Source organism: Falco naumanni, chromosome 12 (genome assembly GCF_017639655.2).
Source record: "Falco naumanni isolate bFalNau1 chromosome 12, bFalNau1.pat, whole genome shotgun sequence".
Taxonomy (NCBI): Eukaryota; Metazoa; Chordata; class Aves; order Falconiformes; family Falconidae; genus Falco; species Falco naumanni.
Genome location: NC_054065.1, coordinates 24453241 through 24471265, shown reverse-complemented (window position 1 = coordinate 24471265; position 18025 = coordinate 24453241). Strand labels below are relative to the sequence as shown.

Sequence of the window (18025 nt, the reverse complement as noted above, 5' to 3'; positions counted from 1 at the left end):
ATTTCTCATGAGGAGTGAATTTTACGGTAGAACAGAAGGTTGGGGAATGGAGTGTTTGCAAAGGGAAAAATAATTATATTTATAGACTGGGAGTCTAAGACCTTTTTGGACCCGATCACTAAATCTGTCTGCTTTGCATACAGGAGGCAACTTATTGGATAGTTTAAAATGTTGGCTACTTTATAATAATACTAATAACAATTTAAAGATTTTCCCAGCTGTTGGAGGATGCCATTTTTCTTTCATAGGCCATTATGTATGCAAGACCAATTGGTAAACTGCAATGTACTGTTCTGTAATTATTCTCCCCTGTAGCTTTAATGAGGAGATCTGCGTGCAGTTTGATGGGAGAATATACTCTGCCAACAGCTACATCAAAAATCAAGACAGGTGTAATCTGCTTACTGTAGTCTGTGAATCCTCACCATGTGGCTATGTTATCTCTAGTGCATGTTTATAGAAAGATGCTTGTAAAAGGATTTAATTTAATGGAATAATGGTAACTGACACTATGAAAATGAAGGGGCTCAAATAATGTGGTGAGCAGTCATATAAATACTAAAGTAGATGATTAAAAAATTGCTATATTACGTCATTCAGCTAACATCATATGAAAGGAAAATACAAATTAAGCCATGTTATGTACTAAAAGAAAATGCATTCTTTCTTACTAACCTAGTCTTGGAACAGACCTTGGAGAAAACGTAACATTTTGGACTATGCACGCAGAGATGCGTGCCCACTCCTGCAGTTGCGCTGGTGTGGGCAGATGTGCATGCCTATTGCTGGAGCTCTGCATGGGCACGTTTCCAGGACTGGAGTCCTAAGAGCAGAATATCTTTTAGAAGGCAGATACTCGGCTGAGCTGTAGCCAAAACCTGCAACTTTCTCTCAGGTGGAAGCATAGTTACGTGATGAAAGGACCGGTAGAGACTTCAAGAACCCACTCTGTGGTGGGGAGGCTTCAAGATACTCACACACGATGTGCCTTTGTTTCCTTACCTGTACAGGAACGATAACAAACTATCAGTAGAAAAGCAGCCGAAATAACTTACTGTTTTGAAGCCTGTTGAGAAAAAGGAGCATCTCCTTGCTAGCAGCAGTTATGCAAGATTGTTCGATTGGAAAGATAGAATTATTTAGGCAGAACTGTGAATCTAGCTCTTCTTTTCAGAGGCTGAAAGAAATAATACCCAATCACTTGGTGGATGTGATTTATTAATTATCAGTCATTCTTAATCACCTGATACTGACATATATCTAACACGCTGGAGAGTTTAATATCTGAAAGAATACTTACCATGATTTTTCTCAGCAGTCCATTTTTAAGTGCTGGGGGGAGATAATGTGGTGCCAGCACTTAGGTATTGTGTTTCTGATCCTCTATGACTCTGTCCTTGAACGTGGAGCGTGAGTGCACAGAGGATGGCAAAAAGTTCATAGCAAGAGCTATGCTAAATGCTGCCGTGCTTCTCACTGAATTGCTTGAAAGCCTTTGGCTGATAGAATTTGGACATCTTGTGACACTCGGATTTTTATTTTTTTTTATATTTAACCTTTTTGATGTTAAGGTAAATGGATCTGAATTATTATCCATGCCAAGTATAGTGAAAGTGCATGATCAGGTGTATTATGTTACTGCATCAGGCAAATGTATCTTAAAAAAAAAAAATGCTACTGAAAAGCACTTCTGTTGGGGAAAGATGGGGTTGGATGGGAGTTGGGCATCGCTGTTAATTATTCTTATTATGCTGATCTCGCTCAGGTTTTGAGTCTGGTGATTGCACTGACAAAGGAGCAGCCTTGATTTCTGCACATATGTTACAGTTACTTGTAAAACTGGGCTCACAGATTGCTCTGAAGCTTTTACTGTTCCTGCAGAACATTTCCGTATTTCCAGCAGTTTGATCACAAATGCAGCATCTCTCTCCTAATGCTGTGCAGGTTGATAAAACAGTTGCCGAGCTGGAGTCCCTAAAGAAATTATTAATTATCTGGTTAATGTGCATCAGGCTGTGGGAGTGTGAGATTAATCACCAGTGCTGGGATGAGTTGCTGAAGTGGATTTTGGTTTTTCGTCTCCTGTCACTCGGTAATGGCTTTTCCTTCCTTCACCATCAGGTGAACAGGTGCGGAGGTGCTGTATTTTCATTTTCCTGTAGTCGGTAACAGCCGGTGACCAGGAGATGCCTTTTTCTCAGTCCTGCTGCATGAGCAGTTTACAACATGGAGCGCTACCTGCTCTGGATGTTCCAGCTGCGGGAGGTGCTCCTGCAGCACAGGACTGACCTGGGCCTGACCAGATAAACACATTTGAACACAGGCGCTTGGGGAAGGGTGCCAGGGAGGAGTGCTGGGCTGAGCTGCAGCTGGCTCTTCTGTATTCCCCAGGTCTCACAGGGGTTGACTTGCATTTGGATGTGGAATCGCAACTTGACTCCTATTTTGAATGTATTTATAGTACCCAGAATTTTTTCAGTAAGTGAACATTCAGCTTGCCTCCTTTGTTTAATATAAACAAAGGAAGAATGTGCTCCTTTATTGGAAAGTTACAGGAGGTTCTTCTAGCTCAGTCTTCAGTGGTACCAGCCTTAAAGCCAAAGGACTGCATAAATGTTCAGCCATGGGAGAATGAGTCGGACTCCTTCCAGTGGTGGATCAGTCAGGATGCTCAGCTGCAGTGTTGCAGCACTTGTCCTGCCCTGTTAACTGCTCTTAACTATCAACAGCTACATCAGAAATTGTTCAGTGAAGCCCTGATGTTCTTCCAGAGGTCCCTACTGGATTACATACACTTTTACCCCTCAGTGCTCTGAAAAAAAACCCTGAGGAGTAATTTGTCTTTAAAATTTACAGTGGTGTTGCTACATGAATCTTGTACGTGAAGCCGTAACAGCTCTGCCTCTGGGTCAGGACCATTGGCTGGAAGAGTCTTTTGTTTTAGTGACTACTGGTGAGGAGAGGAAGGACGATGGGATGGAAGGAGCTACATTGTATGCATCTAAAGCAGACGGTTTGCCTGAGGCCAGGGGAGCATCTTCTAGCTAAGAAGGGAAAAAGTTGTAGACAACAGCACAACAGTTGCTCCACTAATACGCATTGAGGGACAGAAGTAGGGTTTTGACCTCTTTCTATTTATAAAGTCTAGTCATTTGAATTATTTCATCTCTAACAAAAGTGCCTTTTCTCCCTGAGGAAGTCGTGTAAATGACCACAGCTATTGAGACACTGAGGTGCATGGCACTTGAGACTAGAGACCTGTTTTTAACCTTAGACTTGACTGTGTTGTATCAAGCACACGCTTTTCTGACGTGAACATGTGGGTATTGGCCTTCTTCAGCTTATGGCATTTGTTTCTTCTTGGCTGAACTAGTGGTTTTCTTGTCCCTGGTGAACTGAAAATTTTTCATTGCCTTGCCACTTCAAAGCAGGCAGAAACGTACTTGTATTTGAGATTGCATTGCACTACTTCATCGCTGAGCTTTTACTCCCCATGTTGTCCTATCCTGAATCCCTCTTCAGCTAAAGATGGTACCCTGGGGGGGGAGGAGAGGTGTGTAGTTCTCAGAGAATTTGCTTTTTATAATAGCAATGTGCTTCAGTCTGGAATCCCTGAACAGCCCCATGATGGCATATGCATCCATTTGTTTGGCAGGCTATGGTATAACTTGCCATTAAATGTAGGTGACCTGTTTGTGTTTGAAACCCCCTAACCAGTGAGTCAGCACAGCAGCAGTGGGGTTTTAAACATTAAGTAGTCTTCGGGGCTTCAGGCTGAGTGTTTGCATCAGAGCTGTTTGGGTTTCTGCTCCTTGTAGAGCTTCCTGAGCTTGTTGTGATAAGTAAAATCGAGTTTACTTTAAGCTCAGCAGTTCCCAGCACTGAAGAGATAAAAGGGGGAAAATAAGACCTTTAGGAGACAAGAACACTGTCTTGATGAGAGGACTGTGTGGGAATGCAGGTCACTCCTTTCTGCATGACTTTGATGGTGATGTGCCCGTTTCTTTATGCATGGTTGTGTGAGGGTGCGTGCAGGTGGGCTTGCCTGTGGTGGTGTACAAGTCATGCAAAAGGAGTGTAAAACTTGCTTCAGTGTAGGAACCATAAGGACAGTAACTCACCAGACTCTTCTGTAGCTGTTGATCTCTGGTGCTTAAAAATAAGTAGAATAGCAGACTTTCAGAGGAGTAAATTGTGCAAATCCATGCCTAATTTACATGTACGATCACCTTGGCTGCTTGTACAAATCAGGTAATTGCGCATGCAAATAGCTAATTAACACAATTAGCTGATCTGCTGATGCAGTCTCAGGATCTGTAAGTGTGTACTAGCCATGTATTCATCATGTATCTGCAAACCAACTGTATGAAAGAAGTCTAAGCCCTCATAACCATTTGCAGGTGTGGGGCACGGCTTCTTTTTTAATATCGCAGTTTTTTGGCTTTGGGATGGAGAAGCGTCTAATGGGGATCCCAACTGTTATTGCAGTTGGGATCCAAAATCACTTAGGTTTATTGGAAAAATTTCACTTCAAAGTAGCAAGCTGGCATCACTGCTGAGGCACACTCCCAGCACTGCAACCCATGGCCGGCTAGCCGGTCTGGTGGCACGGAGGCTGCAGTTGTGCCCATCTCATATAAATTGCTCCACGTGAGCACAGGGCTGTGCTAGCTTTGGCCTATGGCTTCAGAAAAGTACCTGTGAACAACGCTTGTTAAATATCTACTACTTATTATTTTTAGATAAGCAAAATATTTCAGATTTTAAAGCTGCCTGCCTCCTCCTACCTTGGTGGGAAAGAATTTACTGAAAAAAAAAAAAAAAAAGTTAGAGAGTGCGTCTCCTGATTTCAGCTGTTTGTCCAACTTAAGAGCTCTCCTCCTTAGCATTTGACTGCTGAACAAAAATACCCAGGCAAGTTTAAACAAGGTGTCAAAGTTTTGTAGCTGCATCAATGGACACGAATTAAGAGTCCAGGGATTTCAGAAGTGTTGTTCCCATCTTTGTTTCTATTATTTTTATAGATGTTATGGGATGGACAGACACCCTTAATCATAGTAATTATGTATATTTTTAAAGCAAACATAATGTGAACTTGCAATCAGTTCCTACAAATAATTTATCGTCAGCATTTGTGGCTTCAGGTTGAGTCTGCACAAAAGTAACAGCATAATCTTCTGAAAGCAGGTATTTCTTGAACTACCTTTAAAAAAAAGTTTCCTAGTTATAAAATAGAAAACTGAAGCCTGTGTATTAGACTCGTGATTCTGCTTAACATCCCAATTGCTCTCTGAATTTCCTTTCTTACAAGTGTAGTAGCTTTATTTTAAAACAAAGATGAAATATGCCAATACCACATAACTAGCCAGGATTCAAATCCTAGCAAAAGGTTCATGTCCAAGACCACACCACTGTGTTGTCTTTCATATTTCTCACATAGATGTCTGTGGGATGTAGAGTTTTCCTTACTCGGGGGACTTCAAAACACATTGAAAAGCAATGAGTTAGATGCTGATTGTGCAGGGACTGCGCTGGCAAAAGGAGCGCCTTGTTACATGCTCCACAGTAACACTCTCGCATCCTTAAAATCTGCTCTGTGAAGGGAATTTAATGGGGCCGGGAAAGCTGGGATGTGTCGTTAAAAAAACTGCTGTGAAATGTTTTACTACCATTTAGGTAGTCACCAGACAAAGACCTAAGGGACTTCGGTGTCAGACCTTGTGTGAAAAAAACATATTTCTGGTAGAGTCGTACCCATCGGGTGGTAGGTGGGTGCTGAGTTGAGTGAAGAGTGTCAGCCCTGAGGGGGTCGTGAAGTCCCTCCCCTGAGGGTCAGGGCGTTTCTAAGCAAGTACAGGGAAAGCCCCTCAAATGTAGAACAAACAGAAAAAAACCTTCTTAAAGGTACATTTTTAAGAAAGCAGAATGAAAAGCATAGTGGAGACTTCCACGCTTCTCTGCAAGGTACACTGTGAAGAAGCATAAAGCCTGTAGAAAGCCTCTGTCAAGCTTTGTGGTGGTGCTATTCAAGGTGGGAATTAACACACACACCACCACATCACACCACCCTTCCCCTTCAAAAAAAACCCCAAAACCAATCTAGAAAACAAAACAAAGCCCAAAGAGACAAGAAGTCCAAGTCTTGGATGCTAGTTGGCATGCTGATGCCTGAGAGCGCATCCAGCCCGCAGCTCACTCTTACCAGCCTCAGGGTCCGAGCCCTGGGAAAGGGAGGAGTCTTCCCCCTCTTCCAGCATGTGCTTTGCAATTATGCATGGAGTGACAAATGATGATTAGCAAGGAGCTGAGGCCTCTCTGCTGTGAGAGGGAGCTGGGGAGGATGGCTTTACTCCTGGCCATGCCAAGCTTTCACCTCTGCTGCTTGCTTGGTCTTCAAAGGAATGGTGGTAGCTGTGTATTAAACGCTTTATTTAAAACTTTGTTTTGACAAACCCAAAAGCTTGTATGTTTTTATAACCAATTATTTTTCAATTAATCTTAAAAATGAAAAAATAATTTGCTGTAAAAATCTTTCCCATTATTGATCAGCCAAATTTCCTCATTGGTGACCTGGAATTGAAAATTAATGAAAAATGAGCAGTCTGCTTCTAAAGGCCAAACAATGAAACTTGGGGAGAAAGAAAACTGAAAGTAAGACAAGTAAAGTTTCTTTAGCACTTCATGTTGGGACACCTCAAATCCTGCTTTTAGCAGGTTGCAGAACCGCTTGCAGAATTGGGGCTGAAGGCTGTAACATGCTGAAGTGCCTCGTAGACGTGTGGAGTTTTTCCTTCTGACCTGACACTGGCTGTGGGCTGTACCGTGCCGGTCAGAAAAAGAAAGAGCAATCTATTAAACTGCTTGGAAGTGGGAAGAGCAGACATCATACTTGGGTATGGTGATGACTTCTACACTTTCGGTTAGTTGAAATGCTGTTAATATCTATGAATGCAGGCTTAAAGCCTTCTTTGAAACCTTAGGAATTACCTGTCCCTTAAAATGAGACAGCTCTTTCTTTGGCTGATCTGCAGCCTATTGAATTCAGTGGGAAAACTTCTACTTGTGCTGGGATAAAGTTCCCAGTCCCTGCTGTGTTTTAAGGACTAAAGGAAAAGGCAGGGTTTGTGTGCTCTGGAATGGCTTGTGAGCCTCTTTCAGAAAGGATACACCTGCCAAGCAGGGAAGCAGCACCTCTGTTCCTAGGCATCTCACTTGGAAAGTCCTAAAAGTTGATGATGTTTTCTCTCCAGTTACTCATAGACATTAAATAAACTGAAAATGCAGTATTGATGCAAGTGCCAAGTTGCTGCAATGTGCAGATGACTTTTCTCCTTGCCCTTTCCTGTCGAGGACCGTGGTGCCGGCCAGAAAGATGGCTGATTGCCTTTGCCCAGTCGAGGGATGTTTGAGGAACCGCTGATGGTTGAACTCCTCTAAAATGGAGCTGATGATTATGAAGAGGAGAGACCAGTGCTAACAGTTGGTAACCACAGTTTATCTAAAAATATGTGCCTGCAGTTCAGGAGCCTGCTTGAAATATCACACATTGTGATGTCCACAAAACATGATCTGCGTTATCTCTAGGTACGGAAGACTATATTCCCTTCTGGCGAGAGATGGCTTCCTTTGTCTTGCAGCCCACAGCCTTTTGGTGTCCCTGGACCTGAAGGTGGTAGCACTTGGACTAATCTGTTCTGTACAGCATGTAGGAGCGTGTGGCCTCAGCAGTGCGAGCCTCGGTGAGCATCCTAGCGCTGGCTTCCAGGGAGCTTTAAATCCCATTTGGAATCCTGGGTCTCTATCTTTCAGTTTCTTTGTGGCTGGGCCTTGCTTGGGTATTTTTATTAAAATCCTGTGACGAAAATTGTGACGAGTGGCTTTGTGCCTCTGGCACAATGGAGTGCTCTGCAATAATGGTGTTAAGTTTGTTCCCCCCCACCCTCGCCCTGAAAAAAAATAATCTAGTGGAGTCATGGAGAGCTATGCAGGGAGTTTAACGCAGTAGTCTGTTCATCTTGGTCATTTCAGGCTTATTGAGGTTCAAAATCCAGTGTTCTGCACAAGTGCAGAGTTAGTCTGTGCTCCAGGCAGGATTTTCTTGTGGGATGGTCTGAAATGGTTATGTGGGCTTCCCCACAACTTCCCAGTCACGTGTCTGGTCTTGTGCACCGAGTGCGTGTTTGTCCTCGTTCTTGCCTTCCCTGTCACAGCCACAGGGTCTCTGTTTACAACACAAACAAAATGCTGTGAGAGTTGTTTCCTTTGTGGAGAGGATGAGAGAAGAAGCAGTATCTGAGAGATGGTAACAGTTCCACCGTGTGCTGGTACTGGGGACAATGTGGTGATACTTCCTACCACTTCTTGATCCCCATTTCCATGGAATATAGGCTGTTACACCCTTCAGAAAGTGAAGGAAACGTGCCTTGGAACAGACAAAGAGAAAAGAATTGTGTTTTGTCCTGCAGTACCTTTTATTTACGGAGGCTATCCTGGGAGCCTCAAAGCATCGCTAACTGTGACAGGAACTCAGAAGCACAATGACTGACTTTTTCCCAGTGAATCAACAAGCATATTGTATTGACATCTAAGGTTTGAGGTCTTTGTATATCCCTGGTGCAGGAACGAAGCTCCCAGATCAGCTGCTGCTGGTGAGGAGACGTAGATGCATTATTAGGGATAACTTGGTTTATCTCCTCTGACACTTTTCTGATATCTCTTGATCATTAAGGTCTGGATTAAGTGGGAAAAAACATTACTTGCACGGACATTATGTAGCTTACGCTTCAGATCTTTTATGAGAGAGTTTGGGTGCTTAATGTCTTCTAATTCAAAAAGACAAATCAAAGTCTTGTGTACAGCTTCCTTCTGTCAGGTGCCGAGATGGGGGTTAGGTGAGTGCTAATAACAACCCTGGATATTTGAAAGTCACACTTCCAGATGCATTTAATACAGTCACAGATAAAACACACTGAAGAGGAAGGGGTTGTTTTGGGGGTGGTTTTGCATTTACTTGGTGGGTTTAATGATGTTTTAGAGTGACACTGAGAGTAGTATACCTTGGGAGAGCAGTCACCTGTATCTTCTTCCCTGTGAACCTTCATCATTTTTGTGAAACGCTGCTGTGTCAGGAGCTTGCTGTACGTTCATCCCTGGCATTGGGGGGAGATGGCTCTCCAGCAGTGGAGTCGGCAGTGTTGCACAGATGAGAGAAGGTGCTTGGCAGATGGCAGGTATTAAGAGAACAGGAAAAATAGGTCTGTGATGTGTCTGGCTGCCCCCAAACCCACATTGCTTTTCAGAGAAATATGTGGGGTTTTTTCAGTATTTTGTTCCAAATTCTTACTGTGCTCAAAATGTAGCTATTTATTAATATAAATTAATGGTTTTTATCTTGGCTGTGCAACAGAATGCAGAAATCAAATGTTTTTGTCTTTCAGCCTGACCAGAAGTGCCTGTTCGGGTTTTACAGGAGCTGAACAGGTGTTTCTGGTCCCCCTGAGCTGATGAAAGATCAAGGAAACTATCGCATTGCTGTGCTGTCATAGTAGGAACACCATAATAACATTGGAAGACCCGTCCTTGGGACCGATGTATTTAGCAGCCCGATGCACCCTAACCGGGGCAGTCCTTTATTTATCCAAGTTTGTTCCTCTTCAGCATTTTTCATCTGAGGATTACAAAAAAGGGACTTTACCCTGTGAAGCTGTTACCCTAACAGTTTATGGATAGAGAACTGAGGCTAAGATAAACTGTGACTTTCCAAAGGTTACCTCACATGCCAGTAGCACAAACAAGGAGCTGTGTGGCTGTTTCCTGAGCTGCTACTTTTTCTCCACACTTTCTTTAACCACGTGGGAAGAAATTAAATTAATCTCTACACAGGGTCTAGCACAACTTTGCATAAGCAAGGTTCACTTAAATTGTCGAGTGAGACCTGCTGCTGGTGCTGCACAGAGGGGTGGATTGGTTGAGAACTTTGTGGACCGCTTCACAAAAAGACAAATGGCCACATGGAATTTGATTTATGGAGAAACTGCTTCCAAGGAGAAAGCAGAACCTCAGCATAAGTAGATCTGCAAACTAATGACGTAAAAATAGCTTTGATAATAAAAAGCTGGTAAATAAAGGTCTGGTAGCAACTGGGACGTATGTGAGAGGCAAGCTACATTGATCTGAGTTTGGAGGAATTTATTCCTTCACAGAGTTCCTCTGGTTTAACTCTGTCAGTGCTAGGTCACTTTCAGTTGAAGAATATTTATTTGTAGAAGCCTAAAGTCATCTTCCTGTAAAACAAAACAAAAAAGCCTGCCCAACTGCCGGTTCAAGCTTGCTCAGAATAATCCAAATTTGTTTTGAAGGACTTTGGGGATATATTTGCTTCTGAAGATTCCCATTCTTCTGTATTTTCTTTGCCAAGTGAGTAATTAGTTACTCCTTGATTATTGCTTATCACTTTATACTTTTTCGTGGAGACAGCAAGGGATTGTGAGGCTGGTAATAGCTATGTTCACATCACCTTTCTTTCTCAAACATGGTTTTATTATCTTAAAACTGAGTGGGAGTGAAACAGTTTTAAGTTCCTGTACTTTTTTAAAAAAAACCCAAACAAACAAACAAAAAAACAACAAAACAAACCTGGAACCCTGAGTACTTTCCAAAGCATCCTCGGTAAGTACCAGAAGTGTGTACTCTCATTTTTCTTGCCTTAAATTGCTACACCCCAACAGTGCTGATCCACATCTTTGGACATGCAGACTTGACTTAAGTGGTCTTAGTCTCATTTTCATCTCATTGCTGAAAATTTTCTTTAGTCTTTTCAGATGTTCCTAAACATGGCAACAAGCGTGTGGCTCTGCAACAGATGCAATTCTTTCTAGGTCTCTGGGTAACATTTTAACCTGTGTAATGTTCACAGCATAGCATCGTAAGTAATATTCCAGGAAATACGCTGCTGCTTGTTAAAAAGGATAGGACCCCAGAGATGCCTTTAAATATGCCTGTAAAGTGAGAGGTGCCAAGAGAAAGATAATATGGCTGATTATAGTTATTTACCTTACATTTTCATTCGCCCTTAACTGGGTGTAATTTAGGGGCATGAAATCTCTTATTGGAAGTGTATTTGCATTAAACAGCTCTAAGCAACCATGAAAGCGCAGAAGCTGAAAAATTGACAGACTGGGTTCCTAGAATCCCAAAGTAGCATTTTTGTAATAGGCATACAAACAAATCAAATAAACATGTTTTGCTTCAACAATTTAAAGAATATGGTCTTTGGAGTAATTTGTCTTTTTTTTTTTTTTTTTTTTTAAACTATCATTTCTAACCTTTTCATTGCCTATCTCTAGTTTGCAGCTCCTCCTAACAATCTGTAGCAATTTCCAACCCAGCTGTTGTGGTTGCAGAGCATTGTGCCTTTGTTTAGCTTTCCCTGAGCTATCAAATTGGCCTATAAAGGGGATTACCTGGCTGGTGATGTTGTTTTTCAGGTCTGCACTTTTTAACAAATTATTGTTTCACAGTGGCTCTTCCCACCCCCTGCCAAAAACAAAAAAAGAGAGGAAAAAAAAAAAAACCCCAAACCAACCCAAAAAAGGCTCTGAAAATCAGACTTTACAGTTGAATGGAATAAAGTCTTGCAAGTAGGTACCTTTGGATGGCTTTGATAACCCCCCTCGCTTCCTTTGCAAGTAGTCATAAACAAGTTGAAAACAACTGCAGGAGTAGTGGTTCTTCTCAATGGGGTCATGGTTTTGTAGCAAGACTTAAATTTTCATGTGGGTTTTATTTAAAAAAAAGGCCTTTTTTGTCTACTGTGTTGGCGTGTGCTAATCTTGAGAAATTTATAATACGACGGTGTACTATTAAACAGGTATGATCTTCCACCTCAGCCTCCTAGTAGTCAGTCAATTCTTTTATATCCATTGCCTCTCCCACCAGGCAGTTTATTTAACTAAAGTTTGCGAAATGTTGTGATCTTTGCATGAATGGAGTTATTGAAGTGAAAAGCATTAGCAATATTTATTTCAGTAGGTTGTGGAATTAATGCCTAAAGAGAAACTGGTAAAACATGCTTTTTACCTATACAATAGAGTCTTTAAGACACTTAATTCATGTTTAAGAATGCAGACATGTCTGTCTGAATTTATATTGTGGTCTGTATGCTCCCCGTATCATGCTGTGTCAAAAGTTTTCTAACAATATGTTATTGAAATATATCTATAGTATTCATATTTTTAGTATTTTCTTATGTTGAGTGTTCAATGGAAGCTAGTGTCTGTCTTGCTCTGCTTAGTGCAGAAGATATATTTACTGTACTTGAGTGTCTTCAATTTTGGTTCTCGTTTTGCAAACACAGTACATTTTAATTAAGGCTTGTCACTCGAGATCTAATGAATACATTTACTGTAATGTCTCCGTCTTTCAGGAGGTGAATTTGACTTAGAAATTGTCTCTGACAGAGGGGCTGATAATATCAGTTTAAAGATTTCTTCTCTTCCTGGGGAAGAGCGATTCGCGTGGTTTGTGCTGCTTTTGCTGGGTACGGGGTAGCAGGTTTCATCTAAAGGATCACAGAATGATGCCTATTGCAACATACAGACAAAAAAAAAAAAATCCCTAAAGATGCAGATGCACGTTTAGCTCGGAGAATGAACCTGCATGAGACTGCCTTTTCTTTTTTTGCTTCCCCTTTTTTCTTGAACACGGTTTCAGAGGTGGTTTATTGATTATATTTGGAAAGATTAAGAAACTCCTCTCCCCAAATCACCCTTCTGTTAGCATGTGAGAGGACTTTGATCAAACAAACAATGAATTGTCTAATACACATAGTACAAAAAAAAAAAAAAATTCCTATAAAAGCAGATCTCAATCAACCTTTTACCTGTGCCTGTTTCTACTTTGGGGGTGGGAACTGCCTGAGGAGGGTTGCCATGCTCCTGCGTCTCTAACTCATGTTACTGTTGGCGTTAAAACTCCTGCTTTTAATGTCAAGCCTAAGCCATAATAAATTTTACTGCCATGTAAATGCCATTCTGTGTCCTGTTGTGCAGGAAAGCACCACAAAGTGAATTTGGTCTTCAAGAGAAAGAAACTAAGGAAAACCTCAATTTTTCTTGCTTTTCAGTATTTCAAACTGGAATGACTTTCAGCCAGTTAAATCTGCTTATATTATGGTGCTGCCTTCTGATCCAGTGTTACAGGGCGCAAGGCTTTAGTCCCCAGGCTTCTGGCCTAGCCTCTTCCACCAGCAGCCCTCACTGCAGGAAGGGCCTGGTGCAGGGTCGAAATAAAAGGAAGGTTCTGGGGGAGCGCCACAGGGCGCGGGCAGGTCTCCTGCCCCAGGGTCCGTGGTGGGGGAGGCTGCCCGCCTCAGGGCCCTCCGCACCCTCCCAGCCCGCTGCCCCGGGCGTGCTGAGCAGCGCTTGGTGCGGCGGCGAAGCGGCAGGGTTGGGCCGCGCTTGTGGCACGGGGGGTTGAGGGTGGGTGAAGGCTGGTGGGATCCCTTGAGAGCATCCCGTGCTGTGTGCAGCGCAGTGATGCCCAGAAGAGAAGGCGAAGGGGTGGCTTCTTACCCGACAAAGGCATCTGAGGACAACGAGCATTGTTTGGCAGGTAATATGCGATTCACCCATGACCATCCAATGCAAATGTTTGGGAAGTGCTATTGCATCTGGTTTGCGTGCGAGGAATCGCGTCATACCGAGAGCAAAGCCCAGGTTTTCAAACATGCTTAGGCACTGCGCACTGGTGTCCTCACCCAGGGTCCCGGCGGAGCTCTGTGGCGGCCAGGGGACCAAAGCTGCCTTGCCCAGATTGTGCCGCGGGTCTCATCCTTCCCTCCAACAGCCCACCCCCGGTGCAGGGGAGGCAGGCGCACGCTCAGGACCAGGGTGCTGTGCCCTCCGGCAGCCGCCGCTGAGGGGCAGGGAGTTAAATTCTGTGCAAGGCCCTGAACAGGCTGCCTGTGGGATGGCAGGTTATGGCTGATGACAAACATGTGCCGCTGATGGGTACATGTTTTTGTGACCTGCCTTAATTTTTCTAGCTGGGCTTTTAATTGCCAGGGAAAGATAGGGACAAATACAATTAAAAAAAAAAAAAAAAAGCCAAACTAAACAGAGCTATAGCAAGGCTGTACAAGGAAATACGTTTTAGAAAGATTTATTATTTTTTTTAATTAATCGGGATTTTGTTGTCGGGCTAAAGCAGACTAAAAATAAACAGCTGTACAGTACTTCATTAAGCTGCCTGCTTGGAGTGATTTTCCCATTGATTAGTCTCAGGGCTAATGCTGGTTCATTCCTCATTTCATTGCTAATTAACATCAGCTCTGCTCCTGACCACTTGACCGCACTCTTTTCTGTGAACATGTGCTGGTTTGGCAAGTAATAACTGCTCCCTCCCTCTTAAAAGAGAGAATTAAGGGAGAAAATAGCTATCAAGCGTAGATCTCTGGCTGCTTCTACTGTAAGGAGAGCAAACTGTAAAACCGTATCGGCCCGTACGAAGGGTAATAAACATAGTTTACAGAGCGCAGGAGTTTGATTGAGGAACTATGTAAATACAGATGATGAGCTCAAGCTGCTGTATGAATTGACAGGCTTGGCTCATCTCCTGTCAGCCGAGTTGATTCAGGCTCTTCTGGGATGCTCATGGTGCAGATTGCCTGACCCAGGGGCTTAGGGCTGCTGGCCATCAGGGAGGGGGCTGCGCTGGATGGGCAGCACTTACTTTTCCAAGTCTCTGCAATGTTCTCGGAGTCCAAATAATGAAGGATGTTGGCAGCGGGTACAGCAGGAGCAGGAAACAACGCCACGGTTATAGCTTTGTCAGGCCACTTCCATGCAAGCGGAATATAGATGAAAATAGAGGAATGAAATACTAGAATTGGCATGGATGCACTCTGAGAAAATATCTAACAACTTTAATGAAATTAGCAGCCTCTGTTCTGGGTGAAAAGGTCAATTTTTCCATAAAACCCAAGTAAACTGGCATTTTGGAAAACATCTACTAAACTTGGCACAGAATAAATAACATTATCCCGAAGTCTTGGTTCAATTCCAGATCATAGCATTTTCTTTTAATTGAATTGGGTATTACATTTCATTTTCAGAAAGTTGGGGTTTTTTTTTTGTATTCCTACATTTTGAAGCATTCATATCTCAAAACTAATCAGAAACTCAGCCTTATACAAATCTATCAATCAGGAACAGTCACTGGAGAGCAAGCTTGCCTGAGCGATAATCCTTTTCTACCTACTTTTGAGCAGAATCCTAATTCACTTGTTCATCAATTATATATTTTATATATTTCCACCATTAATTTAATGGATTTAGGGCTCAGTCTTGCAAACACTTCTGCACGTGAGCAACTTTATTCATGCAAGCAGGCTGCTCATGTGAGTAAAATTAACCATGTGAGATATTTGTAGGATCAGGCTTTGCTTGTATCCACACATAAAGCCATTGCTTTCCAAATTCCCCTTCCTTGATCTGTATTAAGTAAAAGCATCCTCTACTCGCATGAGCAAAAAAACCCCAACAAAAACCTAAATTCATTTTAGTAACTATACTAATTATGATAAAGATGGAGAAGTCATTCCTATGCTTAAGAACTTAACCTTGTTGGATTGGGAAGGGCTACCTCCTAATGAAGTACTGCATGATTGGTTACATCGTGTAGCCTTCGTGGATGGTTTTGGAACTGGCCTCAGAGCAGGTAGAAAATCCCGTTGTTGACACCTGACTTTAGACAAGGCTAAAAACAAAGTCTTCAGCACAATGTGATCGGTTGGAAATGGAATTTTGCTTCTTGTTCCAAGGATACATCCAGCATCTCCTCTTCCTAAAACAGATGCCTATGATATTTTTAACTTGCCTTATGATACTTCCATTTCCAGTCCTGGTTAGATACAAAACAGCAAACAAATATTTTTACATTAATAATAAAACAAACCAAGAAAAAATATTTCCTTGGATGCTTTTAAACTCTAAGGAGTCCTGTGTCTTGCTTTTGGTAGGTCAGTAGTTACACTCTCTTGCTTGCATTAAGATTATTTCATATTTTGCTCTCCTGTGGAGGGGTGTCGGGAAACTGTAAAATGCTGATTCTTTGCTGGCATAAAAATAACCCCAAAGTTCTTTCTTTCCTCTCACTTCTCTAGTGAAATAAGCATATCCATGTCCTTTTGCATGTATGTATTAGGAGCAAGCGTAGTTCTTTTGCACAGTAGTGTCCAAGCCGCTTGCTGGCTGTCCCGTGTTGAGTTGAGCTTTCTGGGCAGCTTCACTGGCTGTGGGATGTGGGGTAACACCAGTGGGCAGCCCCCAGGGCACAGGGACAGGCTCTGGAGCCCCCGTCACAGCGTTGGAGGGGACTCTAATGGTGATGGAGAGAAGAGCAAGCAAATGAGCCAGGCACTATGGGCAGGAGGTGGTGGGTGCCTGGAATATTGCAGATTTAGCTGGGCAATAAGCCTGTGGATGGTTCCTTACCTGTTACCAAAGCATTTAATAATGAAGTTAAAAGTTGGGTGTTTTCCATTTTGCCTCTTCATTTAAAGAACGTCAAAGGAAGGAGCTAACGCAGTTTTAAAAATCCTTATGAAGGTGGCATGCTTTAAATGAGATCTTAGAGGAAGCTGACCTGGGCGACCAAAGCTTTGTGATCCTCAGCAGTGGGAGTATTTAAGATATAAACCTTATGATAAAAGTGCCCTTTCTGGCCTTGTTATCCTCACTATTCAAAAATAAAATGAATCTTTGAGTTCTCGGAGTTTAAAGTTACTGTCAAGGCCTCCAGTCGTTTGGTCTGTAAGTTGGCATATCATATTAAATAAGCTTCAGTAGCTTCTTGTTTCACTACAGGCTAGAATTTGGAGAATAAAGTACGATTAATAGCTCTTACAAACCTCTGGATGGACACCCAAAGGAGAGGAATAATACAGTTGCAGTATTACAAGTCTGCAGCATATTAAACATTTTTTTTTTTCCTTGGGAAAGGATTTCCTGTAGAGGTCCTGAAGAAAAATAAGTTTCATTAGTCGAGCGTCGAGCAGAGATAGAGCAACAGGATTGATTGTAATAAGCCTCTCCTTTTTACCGAAATCCATTACTTTCTGAGCTATTAAGTGATGAAAGGGATTAAGAGAATAAAAAAATATAAGCGGGACTGTATTCGTAAATCTAATAAAGTTGATAACAGTAGAGCATTTTGTGAAATTTGCATGTGAATTTATAACATCCTAATCCATCGGCAGGCAGCGTAGTGCTGCAGAGGGAAGGGGGTGCACCATGCACACAGGATAAAAATGCAAGAGCAGAATTTCTGGCCAAGAAGCTTTTTTTTTTTTTTTTTTTTTTTTTTCCATATGGATATCCATATGTTTTATCACAGATTCCATACTTTTGGTGCCAGGATCCATATGTTTAGCTTTTGCTCAAATAAAAGACTAAAATCATTCTTCATTATCTCTTTCTTCCTAGCTGGTGTTTTTGTAGACATAACCAAATGTGATGCTAGATGTTTGAGGCATACCCAGATAGGATGCAGTTGGATCTCATCAGAGGTATTTAAAACCAGTACCTGGGGAGTTCAAGGGCTAGATTATCTTCTGAGTATAATGCCCCTTGACAGTGCTCAAACAGTGCGGGGGGTGCTATCATCTGATTGCAAAGTCCTGGCAAGGCTTTCCCCTATAAAAGAGAAGCTCCTTTGGGAGCAACAATGAGAATTTTCCTCCTTTCTGTTTTATTTAATTCTCGACCTGCACCTCTGCTTCTGCTGTGAGGGGTGTGTGGTGCAGGGAGATGACATGACAGGGCTTTATTTTACCTTTCCTTTTTCTGCTCGCTGAGGGCCCGCAGTTGGTAGAATAGCAGCAGAATTTAGAAGTGCTGATACAGAGAATTTGGGGTTGGCATAAGGGTGGTGCATCACCATCTCCTTGACACGACCCAGTTTGCTCTGTGCCAAGCAGATATCACTCACTAAGAATTGTGCCTAATAAGGTTTTATTTTTCCTTTT

At 42.4% G+C, this 18025-nt stretch overlaps 1 protein-coding gene across 15 annotated transcripts in view; it reads left to right on the top strand.

Moving 5' to 3' along the window:
• ESRRG (estrogen related receptor gamma) overlaps positions 1-18025 on the top strand; it is a 396844-nt gene that overhangs the window by 120130 nt on the left and 258689 nt on the right. The gene's annotated exons all lie outside the window — the stretch shown is intronic.